Source organism: Carcharodon carcharias, chromosome 6, assembly GCF_017639515.1.
Source record: "Carcharodon carcharias isolate sCarCar2 chromosome 6, sCarCar2.pri, whole genome shotgun sequence".
Classification (NCBI taxonomy): Eukaryota; Metazoa; Chordata; class Chondrichthyes; order Lamniformes; family Lamnidae; genus Carcharodon; species Carcharodon carcharias.
The window spans coordinates 125,603,185-125,628,697 of NC_054472.1; positions in this window are offsets into that span (position 1 = coordinate 125,603,185).

Here is a 25,513-nt window from a genome sequence, read left to right on the forward strand (position 1 = left end):
TGACATGTCCTCCTTCTTCCTTAACCGAGGTTTTCCACCCACGGTCGTTGACAGGGCCCTCAACTGTGTCCGGCCCATCTCCCGTGCATCCGCCCTCACGCCTTCTCCTCCCTCCCAGAAACATGATAGGGTCCCCCTTGTCCTCACTTATCACCCCACCAGCCTCCGCATTCAAAGGATCATCCTCTGCCATTTCCGCCAACTCCAGCATGATGCCACCACCAAACACATCTTCCCTTCACCCCCCTTATCGGCATTCCGTAGGGATCGCTCCCTCCGGGACACCCTGGTCCACTCCTCCATCACCCCCTACTCCTCAACCCCCTCCTATGGCACCACCCCATGCCCACACAAAAGATGCAACACCTGCCCCTTCACTTCCTCTCTCCTCACCGTCCAAGGACCCAAACACTCCTTTCAAATGAAGCAGCATTTCACTTGCATTTCCCCCAACTTAGTCTACTGCATTCGTTGCTCCCAATGTGGTCTCCTCTACATTGGAGACACCAAACGTAAAATGGGCGACCGCTTTGCAGAACACCTGCGGTCTGTCCGCAAGAATGACCCAAACCTCCCTGTCGCTTGCCATTTTAACACTCCACCCTGCTCTCTTGCCCACATGTCTGTCCTTGGCTTGCTGCATTGTTCCAGTGAAGCCCAATGCAAACTGGAGGAACAACACCTCATCTTCCGACTAGGGACTTTACAGCCTTCCGGACTGAATATTGAATTCAACAACTTTAGGTCGTGAGCTCCCTCCCCCATCCCCACCCCCTTTCTGTTTCCCCCTTCCTTTTTTTTCCAATAAATTATAAAGATTTTCCTTTTCCCACCTATTTCCATTATATAAAAAAAAACCCCACTAGAGCTATACCTTGAGTGCCCTACCATCCATTCTTAATTAGCACATTCGTTTAGATAATATCAGCAACTTTAACTTTAACACCTATGTGTTCTATTGTACTATTGTCGTTGACATCTTTTGATGATCTGCTTCTATCACTGCTTGTTTGTCCCTACAACCACACCCCCACCTCTCTCTCTCTCTATCTCTCCGCCCCCCACACACACACCTTAAACCAGCTTATATTTCAACTCTTTCTTGGACTCAAACTCAAGTTCTGTCGAAGGGTCATGAGGACTCGAAACGTAAACTCTTTTCTTCTCCGCCGATGCTGCCAGACCTGTTGAGTTTTTCCAGGTAATTCTGTTTTTGTTTTGGATTTCCAGCATCCGCAGTTTTTTTGCTTTTATCTCAGTATTTTTCTTGTCTAACTAAGAAGCATTGCTTGATATAATTCTGGGAAATTAAGTGTGGTAAGCAACTGAGGTAAAAGTAGGCAATCATTGAGAAATAGCAACCTAGTAAAAAATAGAAAAGGACAATGAAGAATGAAAAATACGAGCACTGGATTGGGAATAAAATGAAATTTAATGAGGTAAAAAGGCTCCCAGTTAGCTGGGTATAAAAAATGGCAGGCAGTGCTAATCTTCAAATTTGAGATGGATAGAGTAGAAAGTAAATATATGCAAATAAGACAATAACCAAGTGTTCAATGCATAAAACTAGGCTCCTCAGACCCCAGTTAAAATATTATTGGTGTTCTATTGACATTACAGGATCCCAATAAGCATTAATGCAAGAGGCTGTTGCCTAAGTCATTTGGATACCTCATCTGCTGCCAAAACCAGTTAAAATTAAAGTTCAGTGGGAGCAGAGTGGGAAATGGAGATACTGCATTTTAATGGTGTACCCACTACATTAGCAACAAGTAAGGAGAATTCAAATTTCCCCCACCTGGGCTTTTCAGAATTGTAAGAATGTGTTTGAGAATTGATCTTGTAAAAGTATACAAGGTAGTTAAGAGTATGAAAAATTAAATCTGGAATGTTACTTTCAATTATGGATCAGTAGGATAACTGTCATTTGGTGATGAGAAATTGTGAGGCTGGAAATACTTTCATCTATAATAATGGAGGCAAAAACTCTGAAATCATTAAAGTGATGCTAAAACAAAATTGGAGACGGAATTGTAGAGACGTTCTGCATGGATGAGTTAAGATAGACAAAATGACCTTCCTCATCTGTAACTGTGTTTCTTATGTTCTGTTAAATTTTACCACAAAAATGTTTGTTATCAAATCATTGGATAAGAATATCCTACTTGTTCTTCTAAATAGTAGATGTTGCAGATTTTGATAGTGCTGTCGAAGGAGCCTTGGTGAGTTGCTGAAGTGCATCTCATGGATTGTACTAACTGCTGCGGTTTTGAGCTGACGGTGGAGGGAGTGAATGTTTAAGGTAGTGGATAGGGTGCCAGTTAAGCAGGCTGCTTTATTCTGGGTGATGTCGAGCTTCTTGGGTGTTGTTGGAGCAGCACACATCCAGGCAAGTGGAGAGTATTCCATCACACTTCTGACTTGCAGATGGTGGGCAGACTTTGGAGAGTCAGGAAGTGAGACACTCACCACAGAATTCCCAGCCCCTGAACTGCTCTTGTAGCCCAGTTTTAAATGGCTGGCCCATTTAAGTTTCTGGCCAATGGTGACCCCTAGGATTTTGATGTTGGGGAATTTGATTATGGTAGTACCACTGAATCTCAAGTGGAGATGGTTTTATTCTCTCTGGTTGGAGATGATCATTGCTGGGCACTTGTGTGGAACAAATGTAACTTTGTGCACGTGGGCATTGTCTGCTTCATTATCTGAGGAGTTATGAATGGAACTGTATGCCTTGCAATCATCAGTGAACATCCCCACTTTTCACCTTATGGTGGAAGGAAGGTGACTGCTGAAGCAGCTATGTATGTTTGGGCCTAGCACATTACCCAGAGGCAATCCTGTGGCACGGTCCTGAGGTTGAAATGATTGACCTCCAACAACCATAACCATTTTTTTAATGTTACCTATAATTCCAATTCTACTATCCTTGTTAGTGGTTCTTACTTATGAGACACTTCTCAAAGTAACAGAGCCCAGCTCTACATATTCAGAGACTTATTAAGGAAAGCTGAAATAAAGATAATAAACATTATTGAGAATGGAATAGAACAATAGAAATAAAATAATAGCACTTACAAGTTTTTAATCCAGGGAATCCACATGTTGCAGCACAACGATCAGCTGGTCAGATCTTGTTGAATTTTGAGGTCTCTCTACCTGCAATTTTTACCTCAATCCTGCCACCTTTTTGGCACTATTCCTTCCATGTCTCTCATATCCCCTGTCAATGCCTTACACATCCCGCAGAATCCATCAATCAAATTCTTAAGATTCAGTCAGTTAAACAATGAATCAAAACATTCTAACAGTCCTATGCAGTGTTATTTTTCCTTCAACCTGGACTGTACTACTTTTGACAGATGTTGCCTTCCAGGATGACCTCTGCATACAGCTGTTCATATATCAATTCAAACACCTTTGATTTCACAGTCATCTAACTATCATGAAATAGTCACTTCTCTTTTGTGTTGCTGTGAATTTGAAAGATGAATAGCTTTTTTTATTCATTCACGGGATGTGGGTGTCGCTTGCTTCCAGAATTTATTGCCCATCCCTCGTTGCCCTTGAGAAGGTGGTAGTGAGCTGCCTTCTTGAACCGCTGCAGTCCACGTGGTGTACACCCACAGTGTGTTAGGAAGGGAGATCCAGGATTTTGACCCAGTGACAGTGAAGGAACAATGATATATTTCCAAGTCAGGATGGTGAGTGGCTTGGAGGGGGACTTGCAGGTGGTGGTGTTCTCATGCATCTGCTGCCCTTGTCCTTCTAGATGGAGTGGTTGTGGGTTTGGCAGGTGCTGTCTAAGGGGCCTTGGTGAGTTCTTGCAGTGCATCTTGTAGATGGTACACATCAAGTTCCCCCCAAATATCTACTTGCATCAACAAACCTCCCTAGGTCTCGTTACAGGCTCTGTCCAAATCCACAACAATGACAAGAACATGAATTTATATAGCATCTTTAACATAGTAAAACAGCCCAAGGTGCTTCACAGGAGCAGTATCAAACAAAATTTGCCAATGAGTCAAGGAGATATAGGACAGGTGATTAAAAACTTAGTCATAGAGGTATGTTTTAAGGAGTATCTTAAAAAAGGATTGGGATGTAGAGAGGTGGAGAAGTTTAGGGAAGGGATTCCAGGGCTTGAGGTCTATGCAACTGAAAGCACATCCACCAGTAATGGGGCAATTAAAACTGGGAAGCGCAAGAGGCCAGAATTGTAAGAACATAGAGATCTCAGGGAGTTGTAAGGCTGGAGGAGGTTACAGAGATAGAGATGGGTGTGACCATGAGGCCACAATGTTAAAGCAGACATCCACAATAAACTGATGAATATCAAGGGCCTTGTTCAAATCTGAAGGGATATATGGAGAAGGGCAGTGATAGTCAATCCACTAGCGGAGTCCACAGGGTCAGCATTTGGAGGGGTGAATGGAATGGGAGGGAGATGGAAAAGATATCCAGAGGGTAGGAAGGTCAGCGAGAAAGTAATGTGGGGCACTTGGAATTACTGCTTGTAAGGAAGCAGTGGCACATTTCTTGATGGGCCCTTTGGAAGATGCCAAGAGAAGCACAGAGGGAAGCTAAAGGATTATCTAAATGGCATTCAAGCTTGATACAGCAACAGGAGAGTAGGATGCTCACAAAGCACTGAAGGGTTGGGTTAGGGATTTGGATGTATCCAAAAAAGGGAGAAATGAAAGAAAGCATGAAAACAGGTGTGGGGAACCTAGGAGGGGCAATTAAAGAGAGGAAAAAAATACAAAATTGAAGTGATGGACTTAGGTCCAAAGTAGCAGCCAAATCAAATGAGCGAATGAATCACAGAATCATGGAAGTGTTACAGTGCAGAAATAGGCCATTCAGGTCATCTTGTCTGTACCAGCTCTCCAAATGAACAATTCATCGAATGCCATTCTCCCACCTTCTCCCTGTAACCCTGCATGCTCTTCCTTTTCAGATAACAGTCTAATTCCCTTTTGAATGCTTCAGTTGTACCTGCCTCCATCACAGTCTCAGGCAGTGCATTCCAGACCTTTGCCACTCGCTGCACAAACAAATTTTTTCTCATATCGCTTTTGCCTCTTTTGCCAATTATTTTAAATCTGTGCCCCTCATTCTTGATCCTTTCATGAGAGGGAACAGTTTCTCCCCATCTATGCTGTTCAGAGCCCACATGATTTTGAATACCTCCATCCAATCCCCTCTCAGCCTTCTTTTCTCCCTGGAAAACAGCCCCAACTTCTCCAATTCACCTTCGTAATGGAAGTTCCTCATCCCTGGAACCACTCTTATGAATTTTTTCTGCACTCTCTACATTGCCTTTACATCCTTCCTAAAGTGCATTGGCCAGAACTGGACACAATACTCCATCTGAGGCTGAAGTCGTGTCTATTACAAGTTCAAGTTCTAGGTCATTAATATATATCAAGAAAAGCAAGGGTTCCAACACTGACTCCAGCCTGAAAAACATGCAATAACCAGTACTTGCTGTTCCCTGTCACTCAGCCAATTTTGTACCGATGTCCACATATGCCACATCAACAGCATTGCCCTCATCAGCCCTCTCTGCTACCTCTTCAAAAAAACTCATAAGAAATCCATGCTGGTTTTCCTTAGTTAACCTACATTTGTCCATGTGGCTATTAATGTTGTCCCACATTATTGTTTCTAGAAGGTTCCCCACCACAGTTTAACTGACAAGGGTGTGATGTTTGCAGTTCTTCAGTCCTCTGGCACCACTCCTGAGTCTAAGGAAGACTGGAAAATTATGGCAGTACCTGTGCAATCTCCACTGTCACTTCCCTCAGTAACCTTGGATGCTTCTCATCTGGACCTGGTGTCTTATCAACTTTAAGTACAGACAGCCTATCCAATACCTCCTGCTTATAAATTTTAAACACTTTCAGAGTCTGAATTTCCTCCTCATTCATCATGGTCCAGGTAACATCTTCTTCCTTGGTAAAGACAGATGCTAAGTATTCATTTATTACCTCAGCTCTGCCTCTAATCGTAAATTCCCTTTTTGGGACCTAATCAGTCCTACCCCTTCTTTCCCTCTCCTTTTACTATTTATGCCTATAGAATACTTTGGGATTGCCTTTTATGTTGTCTGCCAGTCTTTTTTTATACTCCCTCTTTGCTTTCTTTGATTGCTTTTTCACCTGCACTCTGAACCTCCTATATGGTTCTCAATCATATTTTCTGCCTGATGTCTGTCAAAAGCACACTTTTTATTCTTATTTTCTATCTCTTTTGTCATCTAGGGAGCTCTCAATTTGTTTGCCTTACCTTTCCCTTTCAAGGGAATGTACCTTGTATGTGCCTGAACTATTTCTTCTTTGAAGGTGGCCCATTAATCATTGATCATTTTTCCTTTGACTCCAATTTATTTGGCCCAGATCTGTTCTTAGCATTTGAAGTTGGCTTTCCCCAGTTAATTATTATTACTTTAGATTGTTCTTTGTCCTTTTCCATAGCCAGTCCAAACCTTATGATACAATGATCATTGTCTCTTTCATGTTCTCTGATTGACATTTGTTCCATTTAGCCCACCTCATTCCCAAGAACCAAATCTAGCAGTACCTCCTTTCTTGTTGAACTGATAACATATTGCTGTAGAAAATTCTCCTGAACACACCCTAGGAATTCTTGCCCCTCTCTGCCCTTTAACACTACCACTGTCCAAGTCTATATTCAGATAATTAAAGTCCCCCATTATAACTATTCTATAATTTTTACACATCTCTGTAATTTCCTTGCAAATTTGTTCCCCTTCATTCTTTCCACTTATTGGTACCAAGCAATGTAATAATTTCTTTGCTCCTTGCTCTAGCCAAATAGATTCTGCCCTTGATCCCTCTGGGACATTTTCTTTCTCCAGCACTGCAATACACTTCTTAATCAATACCACCTCTCCGTCTTTTCTTCCCTTCCTATCTTTCTGGACACCTTGTATCCAGGAATATTTAACATCCACTTCTGCCCTTTTGAGCCAGGTCTCTGTTATAGCCACAACATTGGGCAGAATTTTCTGGTCTCGCCAGTGGTGGGTTTCGTGGTGGGCGGTACCAGAAAATTCAGTGTAGCCAAAAGTTGGATTCCCACTGGCAGAAAAACAAGACAGAATTTACCCCTCACCACCTTCAAGGGTTTTGGCGGGTTGGCATTCCAGCTGATCCATGCTGGTAACCCCATTTGCATGCAAAGTATGTCATGAATATTTATTAAAAATGCAACTTGCCAGAATCAAGCTCCCCCTCCCAATTATGTGCCATGCCATTAGGAAATTAGACCAGTCTAAATCACAGCTAGATATAAATGGCATGTAGCTGCCCATCTTCACTTCACCTGTGACTTTGAGGTGAGTGCAATATTCAAAGCCAACCTGCAGCTGCGCTGCTCCGGTTTCTCAGTGATGCCAGTGTTAGCCCGCACTGGCGAGGGTTTATGGCGGGGCTGCTCACTGTGGTTGTCTCAGGTGTTGAACTGGGCTGCTCACCATGGCTTCTGTATTACTCCGGCAGGACAGCATTGTGCACTGTGAGTGTCAGGCAGAGCTGCACTCTAAAACAAAGACTAGCATGGTGACTGGGGTGGGGGAGTATAACAGGCATGAGGGCGAAGGGGGCTTGGTAGATTTGGTAGGGGGGGGGATGGAAGATGGCAGGGACATGAGGATGAAGGGTGTTTGGTGGGGTTGTTGGGGAGCAATGGCAGCCAGAGTGAAGATTGGGCATGGGGAAGCTGGAGTCTGACATGGAATAGCAGAACACAGGCACAAGTGGGACAGAAGGGATTTGATTTGCATGAAGGGGCGGGGATACACACAGGACGAGGGGGAGTGGGGGGACAGGTTGCACTCATGGAGTGGGGGAAGTGGGGAGGAAAACAGTCTTGTGGTCATTCATTAAGGAGCTGGAGAGCTGAATGAAAGACAGTCATAGTTCCTGGGCTGATGCCAAGAGTTTGGTGTGAGAGATTAAAGGCAGTTCTGGGGCTCTGTGGACAATGCTGCAGGACTATGCATGCCATGCACATTGTGGACCCGCTCCAGGGAGGGAGCAAGACCTGTGTGCTCAATGGGGATTAGGCACAGTTGGTGTGCAGCACATAGTCATAATCTCACACCCATTGGTAATGGGGGTGTCTGGCTCAGTACTGAGCTGTGGATGTGATGGTCATGGTTAGTGGAAGCATCTGCAGCCTGTAAATGGGGAAAAGGTAATAAAGCAGGGGGACATACTCAAAATTCTCCTAGGCAGGGTGGTGGTGGAGGGGCGTCACCCCCATGTGTGACCATGCATATAGCCTCAAGATGGGAAGCAGTGAGGTCCACATGGGGCATTGGAGACATCAACAGTGATGGGTTCAGAGGGGAGGGCAGGAATGTCCAGAACAATTCAGGAGTCTGGAGAATCACTGGAGGGAGTTCCATCTGCACATCATGAGATTCCAGGAAGATTGGGGGGGACCGGAACTCTGACATGGGGAGGTTAGAAGCTGGGGTCAAAGTAAAAATGCAGCGCCACCATCTTGAAATGTTGAAGTTGTGATGCAGTGTAAAATTGAAACTGGAAAAGAATCTGCAATGGGGGAGGGGGGGGAGCCTGAGGCATTGTGGGAGGGGCCCACAATTGGACTCAGGGGCCCTAACAGGGGCACCTTCACACTGGTTAGGGTAACAACATGGAAATGGAGTGTGTGCTGATAGAACTCAAGGAGAGTTTATTGAGGAGGTGCAATTGGAACCACTGACATTTGGAACGCTTTACTGTGAGACTGCAGAAGTCATTGGGTTCACAATGAAGTCGCTCAATTTGAGCATTAACAGAGAGGAAGGTGAGAATGGAAGATGAAGCCAACCATAAAGGGAGCACAGCTGCTGGATATCTGCAAGATGATCAATGAAAACTTCTAAGGTGCTTTTCCTAATTGGCATGGCTAATGGGCCAAAGGACATCCAGTCATTCCAAAAGTGCATGTTAGGCATAATCAGTAAACCAGATCAGATATAGTAGGAGTGCCTTTGATGAGATTGAATATATCCTGTATGTCCTCAAGCCTCTTCCCATTCTCTCTGGGATTAAGATGTCAAGGAGCTGGGGTGGCATTTTGGTCACCTAGATCTGTGAGGTAGCGCCTCAGCTGGAACGCTGTATCAGGGAAAGGTGAGTAGTGCAGACACAGCTCTAGGGAATGACAGTGGCTTTCTGGTAATGATTGGCAACTCTACTATACTGGCCCACTATTCATTAATCCTTTGGATCAATCTAGGGAGAAGGAGGATTGAGTAATGTAGCCTGTCCTCAATGCTGCTTTCTTGATGTGATTGAGGAGGAGAAGAAAGGCATAGGGCCGCCTCATGCAGCTTCGAGAAGAGGCCTGGCCTGTGGACCATATTCCAGAGGAGCCCCAGCAAGACCTGGAGAATGAGGAGGTCGGACCCATCCCATGGTGTCGACTTCCATAACCAAGGTTCTACCCAAGATGCCTTTTCTATCTGGAGATGAGTGAAAGACAATGCCATGCACATCTACACTTGTCAAGGGATGCGGTGGCTCATATCTTCAACGTTCTGCTGGAAAAGATCATGTCGCATGGACTGGGAGGGCATCCCCTGCCAGTGCCCCTGAAGGTCACCGCTGCGCTCAATACTTTTGCCAGCGGGTCATTCTAGGGATTCACAGGGAACCTATGTGGCACCTCTTAGTCCTCAACACACAAATTTATCAAGGAGGTGACGGATAGCCTGTAGTAAGGCTCATCATTATATAAACCTCACACTGGATGAAGCTAGCCAGGCTGCTGGGTTCCTGGGCTTCACTGTAACCTCTGGCTTCGCTGGAGTGCAGGATGTGATCAATTGCACACGTGTGACTTTGGGAGCTCCATGGCAGCAGCATCTGATGTACACTGACGGGAAAATGTTCCATTCCCTAAATGTTCAGCTGGTGTGTGACCATCAGAAGCACATCATGCACATGATTCACCAGGCCCTAATCTTTGAGAACGTCAAAAGCCACAGCTGTATGTAGCTGCTGTGGGAAGTGAAAGGCAGCATACCAGCCCAAAGCCTGCATCAACTGGACTTGATACAGTCGTGGCCTCCTGAATAAGACACCTCTTGCTGCCACAAAGATGCTCACATGGCTGGAGAGACCATGGCTGCAGGTCCTGTGCTTTGTTATAAACAATGAAAACAGCTATTTGAAGATGAGACAACATGAGTGGTAATGCTCCAATACAATTGAGCATGCATCACCCCATAGAACAGAAATTTGCGCTGATTGGGCGGGTGCATGCCCGACTCGCTCGAGCATAAAATGACGCACGATATTTCGGTCGGCAAGCGCGAGTGGGGTCGGCAGCGCAGCCGCTGACAATTAACAGGCCTATTAAGGTCATTAAAGTTCTAATTGAATGAAATTTTTCGCTGCCTGTCGAACCTTACGGTTGGCAGGCAAGTGAAAAGGTCAAGCAGCCTTTGGCTTTTTTAGGAAACCTCAACCTCGGGCGGATGAGGAATTTTAAAAATTCATTCATAACACGTCAAAGTCACATAAGGGGACATGTTTTTAAGATTGCTAATTTTTTATTTTTAATGTTATAAACCTTCAGCTCCCTGAGGCACAGAGCTGCCTCAGGGAGCTTTCATTGCGCACACTCATGCGCATGTGTGAACTTCCACGATTGTCCTCCTCCCACCCCCCACACTGGCAGCGCTGAGCTGTTAGGGCCTGATCGTGGGCGGCAGTCAGCTTTATGACCGCTCCCAGGCCCACCCGCCCGACGAGGTAAAACTCCAGGCCCATCATGCCTTTTAATGAATATCACTTCCTAATGCAATTTTCAGTCACTTTCAATGAAGAGTTTGACACATCTCCCTTACGTTAGACAAGGGGCAAGTAACGAACATGAATCTGCTCGACATCACATGAATGTGAGGCTCGCAAAGGGAGGTAACCACCATATAGATGCATATGCATGGCGTGTTTAAATGACGAGACCATTGTCACGAACAGCAAATTTATTCACAAAGGTACAAGATATATACAGTGAGTGAACACCTGTGACCCAAAAGTGATATCAAGGTTTATTAATCTTTCTAACCCTACTACCATGTCTTGGTGCACCCTGCTGTCTTTGATGACTTTCGCAGGCGTCCTCTGGAGAGCTGAAGACTGAGGTCTGGAGGGCTCTAGCCTGCTTTGGGTCTCCTGTTGTGAGGCAGGAACTCTCTCCTCAGCCTGTGCAGCTGGAGGTGATGGGATCAAAGGCAGAGGGGATTGGGATTGGCTGAACACTTGTAAGTCACCTGAATGGATGACCCTGGGGTGTCCAACTGCTGGTCCCCTTCCCTTTGTTTGCCCAAGGGCCCCAGCCTGACTCCTTGAGGAGAAGGGGCACCTGGAGGGAGGTTGAGGTGCCCCAGCCCCCTCTCGCCTAGCCAGTGATAGATCCCACCAGTGCCTATAGCAATGAGTGCAGGTCCTAATGCAAATCCGGCAGGACCAGCTGGACCAACGTCTCCAAGGCAGTCACCACCCTTCCCATGGAGATCTTGAGGTGCTCTCATGTTGGAGCCACAACATCAGACAGAATGTGGACAGACTCCTCCGTCTTTCGCTTTAGTCTGTTGACTGCCTCTTGCAACTCTGCCTGATATTCCGCTCCTGTCTGTCTTTGCCTGTTAGCAATGGCCACACCTAGAGGCCCATCATCAGCCTTGGACTCAGTGAGTTATTCTTCTCCAGCAATCCTCTGACTGCCAGAGACTTGGACTGTCACTGCCTGCGCATGCTACGGAATGTGTCAGAGTGTTCCCCAGCGTGTGCCCCCGAGCCTAATCTAGAACTATGACCCGCTGTGGTCTGTGTCTGAACACTGGTGGAGGGGTGCAGATGGATGCAGTGACCCGTCTTCTTCAAATGGTTCCCTAGCATCATCGTCTGAGGTGTCCTAGGGGCTGGGTCTTATGTTGCCTGTACTGATCTGTCTGGACCTGTTGCTGCCTATAAGAGAGAGAAGATAGATTTAGTTCATGTGCAGGCTGAATACAACATTGCATGTCACTCTTTGAGAATGTCATGATGTGATCAACTCATGTAGGGCTCATCCTTACTGTTTTGCTGCGAGAGGCTGATCTCGCCTTCACCACAGGAGTGATCTCTGTCCTCGCCTGCTAATTCGGCAGCATCCTCCTCAAACTTGGAGAGATCCTGAATGTCCTCTAACCCTCCTCCGGTCTGGGATCTCTCCCACTTGTTGTGGGCAAGCTTGGCCTGCATGAAGACAAAGGGATGGAATGTGATGAGAAGGGATGGAGCAGAGGTTGGGAAGCCTGCATGTCTGTTGTTTGTGCTGAGCCCTTCCCAGTCGGGGCTGAGGATGGTGTTTGCGCAAGAGATAGTTGAGGTGCCGGTGAATAGGCTTTCAATGCTGGTATCTTGCCTGCTAATATTTTGTGAGATCCCTGGGCTGAGTGACACTCTAAGTACATAATATCATTATGAGAGTGTGCATTTGGAGTGAACTGAATGATGATTTACCCTAGTGGTGTGGATGAGATCATTCATCCACTTGCTGCACAGGATGACGTTTTTCGGGTGGGTGCCTGCAGAGCTGACCTCCCTTGCAACCACCTCCCAGGTCAGCGAGATGAGGTTGGTGGAACTCCTGGAATCATTTCTCAGGTGAGGACACCCCGGTGCTGGCGCACACCATGAATTAGAGCCTCAAGGGAGTCATTGCTGAACCTTGACGCTGCCTTCTTTTTCCTTGGAGCCATCTCAGCCTTGGTCATTCATGCAGCTGGGCTGCAGAGAGTAACATGTGTGTTTGGCTGGCATTTATAAACAGTGCAAGGACCTTCAACCCCATTAGGTTACGACACGGCGGACGAATCATTGGCTGCCCTGCCATGTGATTCAGAGAGCTACTTGCCAATGCTTAATGAATGAGCTTCCAAATATGAGATTTGGGCATGATTTCCCAACCTGCTGATCAGCGGAAACCTCGCTGCTAATCCCACCTGTCACTGCACTTAGTCTCCAGAGTGGAAAATTCCACCTTTCCTATTTCCACATGGCAATCTGCGCCTGTAACTCACCAATCTTACTTGAATGATCTCTGTGCACTGACATACATGCACAGTAACCCTGATTTAGATTCTATTATCTTCTCCCTTACTCTGATCCCATCTATTAAATTACTTTTCCCTAATCTAGTGCTATTTATCTCTCCCAGTATTCTGGGCACCTTGGTATTTCTCTCAGATATTATCTTCTGGTTCCCACACCCCTGCCAAGTTAGTTTAAACCCTCTCCAATAGCACTAGCAAAACTCAGTCCTGGCTTTATTTAGGGGCAACCCTGCCAGACTATGCTGGTCCCATTTCCCCCAGAGCCAGTTCCAATGTCCCAAGAATCTAAAGTCATCATTCCTGCACTATTTTTACAGCTATGCATTAATCTGCTTTATCTATTTCTGTACTCACTTCTGCATGGTACTGGGAGTACTCTGGAGATTCCTACTTTTGTGGTCCTTTATGCTCATTTCCTACACGGTCCCTAAATTTCTGACTGCAGGACCACATCCATCTTTCTGCCTTTGTCGTTCATACCAATGTGACTGCTGGCTGTTCCCTTTCCCTCCCTTGGGGTGCTCTGCGGCCGCACAGTAACCTTCTTGACCCTAGCACATGGGAGGCAACACACCATCCTGGATTCACGTCTGTGGCCACAGAAACATCTATCAATTCCCTTAACTATTGAATGACCTATCACTATTGTTCTCCCAGTCTTCCTTGTACTCCCCTATACAGCTGAGCTACCTGTGGTGCCATGGACTTGGCTCTGGCTGCACTCCCCAGATGAACTGTCACTCTCATCAATACATTGTTACAGAGAGATGCATTCATGGGGGAATGGGGCCTCCTCAGCTATTACAAAACTCCATTTAACATAAATTTGTGGGCAGATACTCTGGGATTTGGTTTATCAGAATTTTATTGTATTCAGAATTGAATACAGGTTGGAGAATGGGATGCAGTCAGGAGACTCCTACAATAACTGCCTTTTCATTTTTGGCTGCCTGGTGATCACCCATTCCCTCTCTCCCTACATACTCTTAAGCTGTAGGGTGACCACATCTGTAAACATGCTATCAGCGAAACTCTCAACTTGCACTGCAGTGATGACAGCTGCTGTTCAAGTTCTGAAACCTGAAGCTCAAGCTGTTGCAAATGACAACAGGTTCTGCACAAGTGATTATCCAGGACACGGGAAGCATCTAGGTGTTCCCACATAGCACAGGATGTGCACTCTAAAGGTCGGAGCAGCCTTGCCATTTCTCTATTGTAATATGTGTATATTTTTATATTCCTGTGTTTATGTATCTATTCTGTGTAGGTAAGGGAAAACTGTGTGTGTCCAGGGTCAGTCAAAGGTGAGGTTGGTGGAGTCAGATTGCCTGTGAAAAGTAAGGGATGAAAGACAAAAGGTGTTAGCTTCTTGCATTTTGTCATGAGGCCATATGGTGGGTGTTAACTTACAAGGAAACAGAGTAGATTTGAAATCAGCATTCAGGGATAAGTTCTGAAACTGATTTGTAGCTATTGTATTTCAAATGAGTCTCAAAAGCATAAAATAATATTTGCATTTTACAGGAGATTTGTGAGTAAACAGGGGCAGGTGTTTTACATTTTATTGACCCAGAGTAGAGAGGAAATAGAAACATGAGAGAGTTTAATGCTTGGGAACCTGAGTTTTCAAGGGGATATTTGAAGACAATGGAGAACTAAGATAAAAGGGATGAAAAGGGTACTTATGAAAACAGGGTTTCAGCTGTAGTGAGTTGCTGTGTGGGATGTCCCACTGAAGACCAATCCATGTGCGTTTGGAGTCTGCTGAAAAGCTGTGAAAGTCTTTGAACTGAATAGAGCAACTCACCTTTGGGCCAGAAGAATATTTGTCCTGAGAAACGGTTTGTTTCAGATCTCCCTTTGGACAAAATCACATCAGCGTGGAGTTGTTCTGGGAAGTTGTGGATCATACTCCTGTTTAAAATGAAAGCAATTTCTTGGTTTGCGTGATATTGCCCGGATTTCATGGTTAAGGACTGTTGCCGAAAATATAGTTTTATTGTGTATCTTTGATTAAGCGTTTTGGGGGTTATTTTTTTAAAGTTTTCTAACTGTATATCTTTTATCTTGTGTGTGTTTAAATTTTATCTTTTCTTTTCTATTTTTAATAAACATTTTGATTCTTCAAATTTTAAAAATTATCACTGGAGTCCTGTGCTTTTGTATTTCAGAAACTTTTCTTCCTAGTTTCTATCACACAAAAAAAGATTCTGAGACGGATTTCAATCTGGGATCTGGCACGTTCAGCATTAACATCAATTGTGTCATAACAAATTTGGGGGCTCTTTGTGGGATTGAAATTCCTGAACCTAAAAGATATGAGCGTGTGGAGGATACCGAACTCACGAGTTCTTTGTTGAAGGATATTAAAGTGGTTGGATCTCAAAATGTCTTTAGCAGTTGCTAAGACTTTCCTCAAGGAAAAAAATATAACCATAGATCATTTCAAAGCTCTGACAAAGGTTCAGTTAAGAGACTTAGCACATTCATTAGAGATAAAGTTAGAGGCAAAGATGCGTAAAGATGAAGTGGTTGAAACCTTTGCCCAGCATTTAAAATTAAAGGAGGAGACACCTAAAAGTAGTGTGCCACAGTTGGAGGTAGTAAGGCTTCAGTTGCAAGTGAAGCAGCTTGATATAGAGAGAGATGGAGAAAGGCAGAAACTTGAATTGGAAGAAAAAGAGAAAGAAAAGGAAATGAAAAAAAAATCAAATTATAAAGAAAGGAGAAAGAAAAAGAAAAAGGCTGATTAAATTAAATAGAAATAAAAAAAACTTGCATGGGGAAAAGAGGAGCAAGAAAAAGAAGAAAGATTGCAAGAAATGAAAATGTGAAGGCTCGAACTTAAACTCCAGAGAGAGAAGTTAATGAGGGAGGAAAGGGATAAGGAAAGAGATTGAGAGCTCTAAAGAGGGAAAGAAGCCAGATAGTATGAATTGTCTAAAGAAAAGCCTAGAATAAAAGAAGAAAGAAGAGACAATAGTTTAGAGGATAATTTTGATTCCTCCAGGGAATTTGATTTAACTTAAAATCTTTGTTTAGTGCCTAAATTTTAAGACGATGGAGTTGAAAGATATTTCACCTTATTTGAAAAGATAGCTGTGAAGTTGAATTAGCCAAAAGATGCTTGGACCTTAGTGTTACAAAATGTTCTGTCAGGTACAGCCATGAATGTGTATGCTAGTTTATCAGATGAGCAATCTGCAAATTACAAAATGTTTAAAAAGGCAATACTAAATGTTTATGAGCTAGTCCCTGAAGCTTATCAATTAACGTTTGGGACCATAAGAAAGAAACCTAATCAGACATTTGTAGAATTTGCAGGAGAAGAAGAAATACTGTTGCATCAATGGTTTGGGTCTTTGAAATTAGAGAAAATTTTTGAGAATATGAGGGAAATCATGATTATGGAAGAATTCCAAAGTAGTATTCCAGTAACCATTAAGACCTACATAGATGAGCATCAAGTATCAAAGATATGAGAAGTGGCGGTTTTGGCTAATAATATATCTCATATAGAGAATTGAGTGTGGGAAAAAGATCACATGAGGTCAGCAAGGAAATTAGAGATATAGAAAGCCCTAGTGATGGGAAAAGTGCTAGTAGTAAAGAGCAGACTGAATGACGCCAGTCTACTAAAGATGAGAAAGTAGAACCCAAAGGTGAAGTGAAGAGAATAATTTGTTATAATTGCAATAAGGCTGGACACAAGAGGTGGAATTGTTGGAAATTAAATGGGAAGTCGATTGTAGTGATAGGAACTCGGAAGGATTCTATAAATAAAAATGCTTTGGGTTCCAAGTCCCAAGTTAGAGAAAGACTGATAGTGTTGTACATGTGCAAAAGGAGAAGCCAGATAAAAGCAAAAAACTGTGTATGCTGGAAATCCAAAACAAAAACAGAAATACCTGGAAAAACTCAGCAGGCCTGACAGCATCTGCGGAGAGGAACACAGTTAACGTTTCGAGTCCGTATGACTCTTCCACAGAACTAAGGAAAAATTGAGAAGAGGTAAAATATAAGTTGGTTTAAGGGGGTGGGACAGGTAGAGCTGGATAGAGGGCCAGTGATAGGTGGAGATAACCAGAAGATGTCATAGACAAAAGGACAAAGAGGTGTTGAAGCTGGTGATATCACCTAAGGAATGTGATAATAAAGGTTTGCGGGCTTGGTGCCAATTAAGTGGATTGCTTTGTCCTGGACAGTGTCAAGGTTCTTGAGCGTTTTTGGAGCTGCACTCATCCAGGCAAGTGGGGAGTATTCCATCACACTCCTGACTTGTGCCTTGTAGGGCAGACTTTGGGTAGTCAGGAGGTGAGTTAATCATCACAGGATTCCCAGCCTGTGACCTGCCCTTGTTGCCACAGTATTTATATGGCTAGTTGAGTTCAATTTCTGGTCAATGGTAACCTCCAGGAAGTTGATAGTGGGGGATTCAGTGATGGTAATGCCGTTGAAAGTCAAGGGGCAATGGTTAGATTCTCTCTTGTTGGAGATGGTCATTGCCTGGCACTTCTGTGGTGGCAATGTTACTTGTACCTTGTCAGCCCAAGCCTGGATATTGTCCAGGTTCTGCTGCATTTGGACATGGACTGCTTCAGTATCTGAGGAGTTGCAAATGGTGCTGAACATTATGCAATCATTAGCGAACATCCCCATTTCTAACCTTATGATGGAAGGAAGGTCATTGATGAAGCAGCTGAAGATGGTTGGGCCAAGGATACTACCCTGAGGAACTCCTGCAGTGATGTCCTGGAGCTGAGATGATTGACCTCCCACAACCATAACCATTTTCCTTTGTGCTAGGTATGACTCTGACTAGTGGAGAGAATCCCCTTGATTCCAATTGACACCAGTTTTGCTTGGGCTCCTTGTTGCCACACTCAGTCTGATGCTGCCTTAATGTCAAGGGCAGTCACTCTCACCTCACCTCGGCAGTTCATCTGTTTTGTCCATGTTTGAACCAAGGCTGTAATGAGATCAGGAGCTGAGTGGCCCTGGCGGAACCCAAACTGGGCATCAGTGACCAGGATACCTCTAAGCAAGTGCCACTTGATAGCACTGTTGATGACCCTTCCATTACTTTTCTGATGTAGATAAATTTTGTCAGACCCCACACATGTCACATAGTAGGAAAACCTCAAGCACTGATTAAACCCGCACCTTTAATTCCTAGTCCAGCATCTGAGGAAACTTTTAAACAGGGTCCTGATTGACTGCGTAGGACCCCTCCCTTAATATAAAAGTGGGTATCAGTATTGACTGATAATCATGGATGTGTCCACAAGATTTTCAGAAGAAATACCTTTAAGGAAAATCACAGCAAATGTGATTGTAGAAGAATGAATTAAATTCTTTATGAGATACGGATTGCCAAAAGAAATACAATCTGATCAGGTTCAAATTTCATGTCTCAGCTGTTTAAGGAAGGAATGAGCAGTCTGGAGATAAAGCAGTTCAGTCCTTCTCTTCAACTCAGATTTATGGTCACAAAGTAAGGGGACCACTCAATCTGATTCAGGGGAAATTAGTGAACCTGAAACTACTCACCTGGATTATGTCACAAAGTTCAGAGAAAGGGTAATTAGGGCACGTGAGTTATCCATGGAACATTTTAAAGTATCTCAACAAGTAATGAAAGCAAATGCAGATAAAAGGGCAAACGCTTGTAGCTTTGTAGCTGATGAGAGAGTACTGGTGTTGTTGTTGGTCTCAGGTGAACCATTGAGGGCAAGTTTAGTGGACCTTAACTGATTAAAAAGAAACTGAATGAAGCAAGCTACGTATTGAGTACTCCAGATAGGAGAAAGAGTCAGCATGTGTGTCATGTGAACGTGCTAAACCATTACTTTAACAGGGAGGAGAGACAGCAGGAAGTGCTAGTAACTGTAGTTAAAGAGGAAGGAAGAGAAGGGAATTTGTCAGGGTTTTCAGAGGAAGAAGCAAAAATTTTAGATTCTGAAACTGATGTTCCTCTGATTAAATTGGAGAATGAGGATGCGCTTAAGAATTTAAGTATAATATTAAATTACCTTCTAGAGAATTGTCAAAGTGACTTCCAAAAGCTGTTGAAGTGACATAAGTCAATTTGTGGGACTAGGCCAGGGAGGAAATTTTGGCTATGCATTATGTTAATGTCGGAGATTCAGTTTCAATAAGGCAACACCTATGTAGATTAAATCCAGTGAAATTGGCTCAAGTTCTGAAAGAAATTGAATTTATGTTTCAAAATGACATAAAAGAACCCAGTCACAGTAATTGGAGTTCACCTATCGTAATGGTGCCAAAACTGGATGGATTGCAAAGACTGTATTGATTACCACAAATGAATGCAATAACAAAGGAGATTTCATATCCTATTCCTTGACTGGAAGATTGCATTGAAAGAATTGGACAATCAGTGTTTGTTATGAAAATTGACTTACTTTGAGGATACTAGCTGGTTCCATCATCAGAAAGGGCAAAATAAATATCAGTTTTTGTGATCCTGATGGTCTGTATCAATGTAAATTGGTGCCTTTTGGTATGAAAAATGCCCCAGCCACATTTCAAAGACTGACAAACAGGGTGATTAACTGAGCAATTGTGCAGTCCATATTGATGATTTAGTGGTGTTCAGTTGGACTTGGGAAGAAAGCCTACAGCATTTGAAGGAACTATTTGACCGACCACAAGAGGCCAATTTGGTTATGAATTTGACTAAGAGGACACAGGGAAACTCAAGTTAAATATACATGGTTGCGCTGCAAAATTAGAATAGATATGTCCTGATAATACTCATGGAATAGGGAAGAGGCAATAGGAGGGAATTGAGAGTTAAAGTCAGAGGTTAAGGTTGGTGTAGATAGTACAGAGTCAGCATTCAGTATTGACAAATTAAAGTCCAGGGTTATATACAGATATAGAGTAAGTGAGTCCAGAAGCTATTCAAAAGATAACATGTTGGTGGATGCATTTCTGGAGGTATTTCTGCGACAATGTTCAGGTTGGCAGTGAACACCCATCTGAAGATCCTGCACCAGATCATCCCTCTCTCAACACAACTGTGAGCGCTCTCTCTCCGTCTACCTCCCCACCATTACCCTACAGCCCGACCCCTTGTCATTCCAAGATGTCTAAGTGAATGTGCATGTTCCCTATCTTCATGAAAATCCCACGCCCATCCACATAGACCTCCCCGACCTCCTCTTTACCACCCCTAGTGTCCACGTTTGCCTCTGTGCCCCCACCAACCACCCTCGCCTCCCTTTCTACTGGTACCAACACACACTTACCCTCCCACCCTACCGGCTCCCTCTGCCCCATCTGACACTCACCATTTCCTCCCACCACACCCACGCTGAGTTCGGTCCTCAGGACGAATTCATTAACTCCACAAAGCCCTCCCTTGCATGTTCACCTGGACAATCTCTTACTTCTTCCTCCACCCTTACACCTACCTTCACATTTGTAGCATTCACCCCCGGTGTGCCCTCCTCCCCCAACCCTCTCCCGTACTCCCTCCTCCCCCTGGACACCCTCCTTCCCCCTCCCAACCACATCCCACCACTGACACTTTCGTCTCCCCCCAACCTCATTTCCTCGAACACCCTTGTCACCACCCCCAAAACCTCACCCACCCCGAAACCTTTGTCCCACCACTTACAGCCTCACCCCCACCCATACACCTTTCTCTCCCAGACCTTCCTCTCTACCATCCCACTTCACGATCGTCTGTACCAGCCCATGGTGATGTCCGTGTAGTTCCGAAGCAGGCCCGAAGCATGAACAGAGATTATGGAAGAAGGTGCGAGCCCACAGTGAAGTCCGTTAAAGTCCAAAGACTCAGTGAAGTTGGAGCCGGAGCGTGGAGACCTCCCACCTTCTGAGAGCTGCTTCGCAGCTGAGACATGTGCATGAGGATCCATCCAGCATGCAGTGCATGTGTTCCTCCAGGGTCTGGTAGCTGTAGGCTTCCAGCATCTTCTTCTCCTCAGATGCCTGTGATCTGAGCAAGGCCCTAAAGCTATGTCCCAGCTTCTGCACGTCACTCTTATCCAGACATGTTCTGGGTCGACGTGTTTTCCTGCCGGCGTAATGGTAAATCGGGCGTGGGGGACGATTCCGGTCAGGCTTTACTTTCAATCCCATTAGTGGGATGCAAATCGGGTTCATGCCAGTGGAATTCAAAATCTTCCATGGCGGGCATCATCGGATGATCCTGCTGTGACTTCACACTGGCATGAAACTGAGTTTTGCCCCTCCCACCCACCTTGATACCCACCACAAACCAGAATGGATGATACCGGCCCTAATGTTCACTCATGAGAAAAAAGCAGACAAATGTGGGGATGAGCGGTGGACCTGGGCAACTTTAAACTAGCAATTAACATGCAGTTAATGCCACACAACACCCACCATTGGAGCCAAGCAATCTTAAATAGAGGAGATTGAGGGAGAATGGCAAAGGCTGGCAGCAGATGGCCAAGGATAGAGTGGCACTGCAAAGGAGCCTGAGACAACTGTCAGCATGGGAACCATCGTGATTTTATACTATGTAATCAATAGTAGTTCCATTTGATTAACCTATTGCTAATATCCATTTGAATTGTTTAGAATTTTCTCTCCTTTTTCTTTGATTTTTTCTGGCCAATGATGGATATCAGTATTGTTGCACATTGCTTAATGCAATGAAATTTGACTTTAATGATCATTGCTTGTGCTGATCATTCAACTGTATGGATCAAATATCACTTTGCAGATCCATTCCCCATTAGTACTTGTGTATATATAGCAGCTTTAACATAGTGAAATATTCCATGGCAGTTCATAGGAGTTTTAAGAGAGAAAATTTTGCAAGAAGCAACTAAGAAAATATTAAGGCAGATGGTGCAGGTTCCAAGGAACATCTTAAAGGAAGAAATAGAAGCAGAGAGGTGAAGAGATTCAGGGAAGAAATTCCAGAGCTTAGAGCCCTGACAGCTGAAGGCATGGCCAGCAATGGTGGAGTGATTTAAATTGGGGCTAAACTTGGAGTAGCACAGATATCTTGAATGGTTGTAGGGTTGATTTTGGAAATAGGATAGGCAAGGCTGTGGAGGAATTTGCGCATGTCACTTAGAGCTGAATTGACCGTCCTTGGTGATATAATCAGACTTATTGATTTTTATGGGGTGTCTTTTATTAGCATTCTATTGTGAATAACTTAGATATAGTGTACATGACTGTTACTCCTTGTCAATCATACAACCTGTTTTGTAACCTGACTTACAGCTTACAGTGACCAAATACTGGATGAAAAGAGGAGAGTGAAATGAGAGCAGGAAACCAGAATGACTAAACACCTGGGGGAGAATTTTCTCCCCTTCTGGTGGGCCGGTCAAGAGTGGGCATGGGCAGGCGCAGAGCTGATCACTGACCCCGATTGGCTGCGTGCCGCCATTTTACATGGGCGGGCCAATTAAGGCCCGCCCAAGGTGACGCACAGTGCTATCTGTGTGGGCGGGGGGAGAAGGGAGGTTAAGTTAAGTGCAAAAGATGTTAAAAATAAAAAAAAATAAAATTATTCAGACATATCCCCTCGTTTGACAGTGTCACATGAGCTGGGACATGCTTATTAATTTTAATAAAATTTTTTATTTATGTTATAAACCCTCCCTGAAACCTCATCCCGCCTGTGGAAGAGGTTTCATGAGAAATGCAAAGGCCGCCTAGGCTCTTTGCCTGCCCGCCAACCTTGAAGTTGGACGGGCAGCCCTGACAATTGCTTTAATTACGTTATTAATGGCCTTAACAGGCCTTTGACAGTTCAGCGGGCGCGCAGCTGACTCTGGCGTGTGTTCGCTGAACGAAAGATCAGAATGATGCCCGGTGACATTGGGACGCATGCCCGACATCACCACATGTCATTTTACGCGTTGGCCCACCCCCGCACACCGAACAGAATATTCTGCCCTTGAAGAAGCAACATTTGCTATGCCAACACAACAAGAAATTGAAACCATCCTTACACCTTTGTGCATTATCTTAGGAATGGGAAAGAACCATTTCATGATGATAATAGTGTGCATTTTATGAAGCCTAACCTTCTGTTCCCCAGGAGTGACTAAACAGCAGAAGAAAGCTAGACATTTAAACTGTTTGCACTTTAGACAATTCACTGTATTTATCTCCTTTATTTTTTCTATTGTAGTTATGTCATATCTAGTTTTGGTAGCTTTGTACTGCTGTACACAGTAATAAGCTTGATAAAATCAGATCTGCTTGACTGTATGATTAGTGAAATGCACTTATGCATAGAACCATGCAGATCCACAAATACTAATTAAACATGGAACAGTCAAACAGAGGGCTGTCCAAATCAATTGTTATAAATGAATTGCGTTGCATTTCTGAATTCAATCCACAGTGACTCATCCCAAACAGTACCTTTCATAATTTCTATCGTAGTCATTTCTAATAATGGCACCTTCTTCTTAGGTTTTGTTTTGCTTTCTCTATCTCTTCTGAAAATGCTACAGTAATGATGAAAGTTTAGTTCCCTGTACAAAGGAGAAATTTTAACTTCCAGGGAAGAAGCCAGTGGAGTCTGCCTGGGACCTGCAGTTTGAACCCCAGTCCATTTAAATGGCTGGACTTTATGACAATTGCACAGGCCAGCTGCCTATCCAAAATTGGTGTCCAGAGGTATCTCTGCAGCTTTGGGTCTATGGAAATTGGGCAGCCTGGAGGTTGCCAGACTGCAAGTAAGTAGGAAGTTGGGGCGGGGTGGTTGGAGAAGGGCCTGTGTAGTAACTCTTTCAAGTACAAACATGTTTCCATCTGTTACCTATTCAGATGAAGTTACATTGATCAATAGTTTGCCATTATGAGATTTGAACTCTTGATTTTGGGGTTACAAACCCAGTACCATAACCACTTGGCTATTTAGGCCAAGCAGGGCCTGTGTAGTAACTCTTTCGAGTACAAACCCGTTTCCATCTGTTTCAGATGAAGTTACATTGTTTTCATAGATTGCCATTGTGAGATTTGAACTCTTGATCTTGGGGTTACAAACCCAGTACCATAACCACTTGGCTATTTAGGCCAAGCAGGGCCTGTGTAGTAGCGGCTCAAAATCTTTTGCTCCTTCAATTGCCGACACCTGCACTAGATTTTACTGAGTGGAGAGTCATTGCTTAGTTGGCTGCTGAGATTGCATTGTGGTCCTATCTAAGTATTTGTGTATTGCCTAACCATCCAAGGATACAGCAACATTATAAATAACTACAGTGCGAGAAGTGAATGGTAAGTGTTCTCCTTGAATACTAATTCTTGTTCCATCCGGTTTCCACTGGGCAGAGGAACTGCCCAGTTTGAAAAATTAATGACAGCTTTTAATGATTTATGCTTTCAGTTCCCTGGTTTTATTTCTAACACTTTGAACCTGTCCCATTGTTACTCTGCGGTACTACTGTTTTATTTTCTTGCTGCTTCCTTATTTCTGATATGGTATTCCTGTAGCTGTTAAATTCATGGAGGCATAAATTTGTTTTTTTAACTGTCTTTGCATCTTAACAAGATCATAAAATCTCTGAAATATAATTTCATAACAAGGTGTTATATCTATAACTGTACTTGAGTTTACGTACAGTGTTGGCTTGCTGATCGTTGAAAGGATGTTTATTCATTTCCATAGGAATTTATTGTCTCAGTGTATGTTTATTTATCTCAAGGGTGTTTTCAGGCAAGCTTATAAATTATAAATCAACAGCAGCAGACACAATCTACAATGCAACAAATTAATTGCAATGCCATTTTGTCTTCTTTACATTTCAACCAGTTTAAATATAGAAGGTCAAAAAATTTGACATTGAGATTGGGGCCTGGTATTCAATAACAAGCATCCAGTCTCTCTGTTTAAGAGGAAATGAATCTCTGCAGTATTGTATTCTCAACTTCCAGATGCCAAGTTGCTTAAGTTAAATTTTTCCAACTTTGTAAAATACCAAGGAAATGTCTTGTTGTTTGATAAAAGCACTAATTATAATCTGAGTGGGTCTGAAACATGAAAAGTGATTGCTCCAAAAGGATATATTCAGCAAGGGAGTTATGACAGGTTTACAAAAAGCACTCTGCTAATGAGTTTGACATTTTAGTGTACTGGATGTGATGAAAATTTAAATGAGCTGCAACATTTTGTTTGGAAGTGTGTAGTCTTTTGTAGTTTAGGTTTCAGATAAAGCAGGCGTACAACACATTGCCTGTTTCGATCAATTAATTTGGAGCCTATGCATTGCAATATAACGGTGCAACAAGCAATATAATTTGTGATAATGAGCCTGAATGCATGATATTATATTATATACAAGGTCAATATAAATGTAGGAACGGGAATAGATAGTTCAGCTT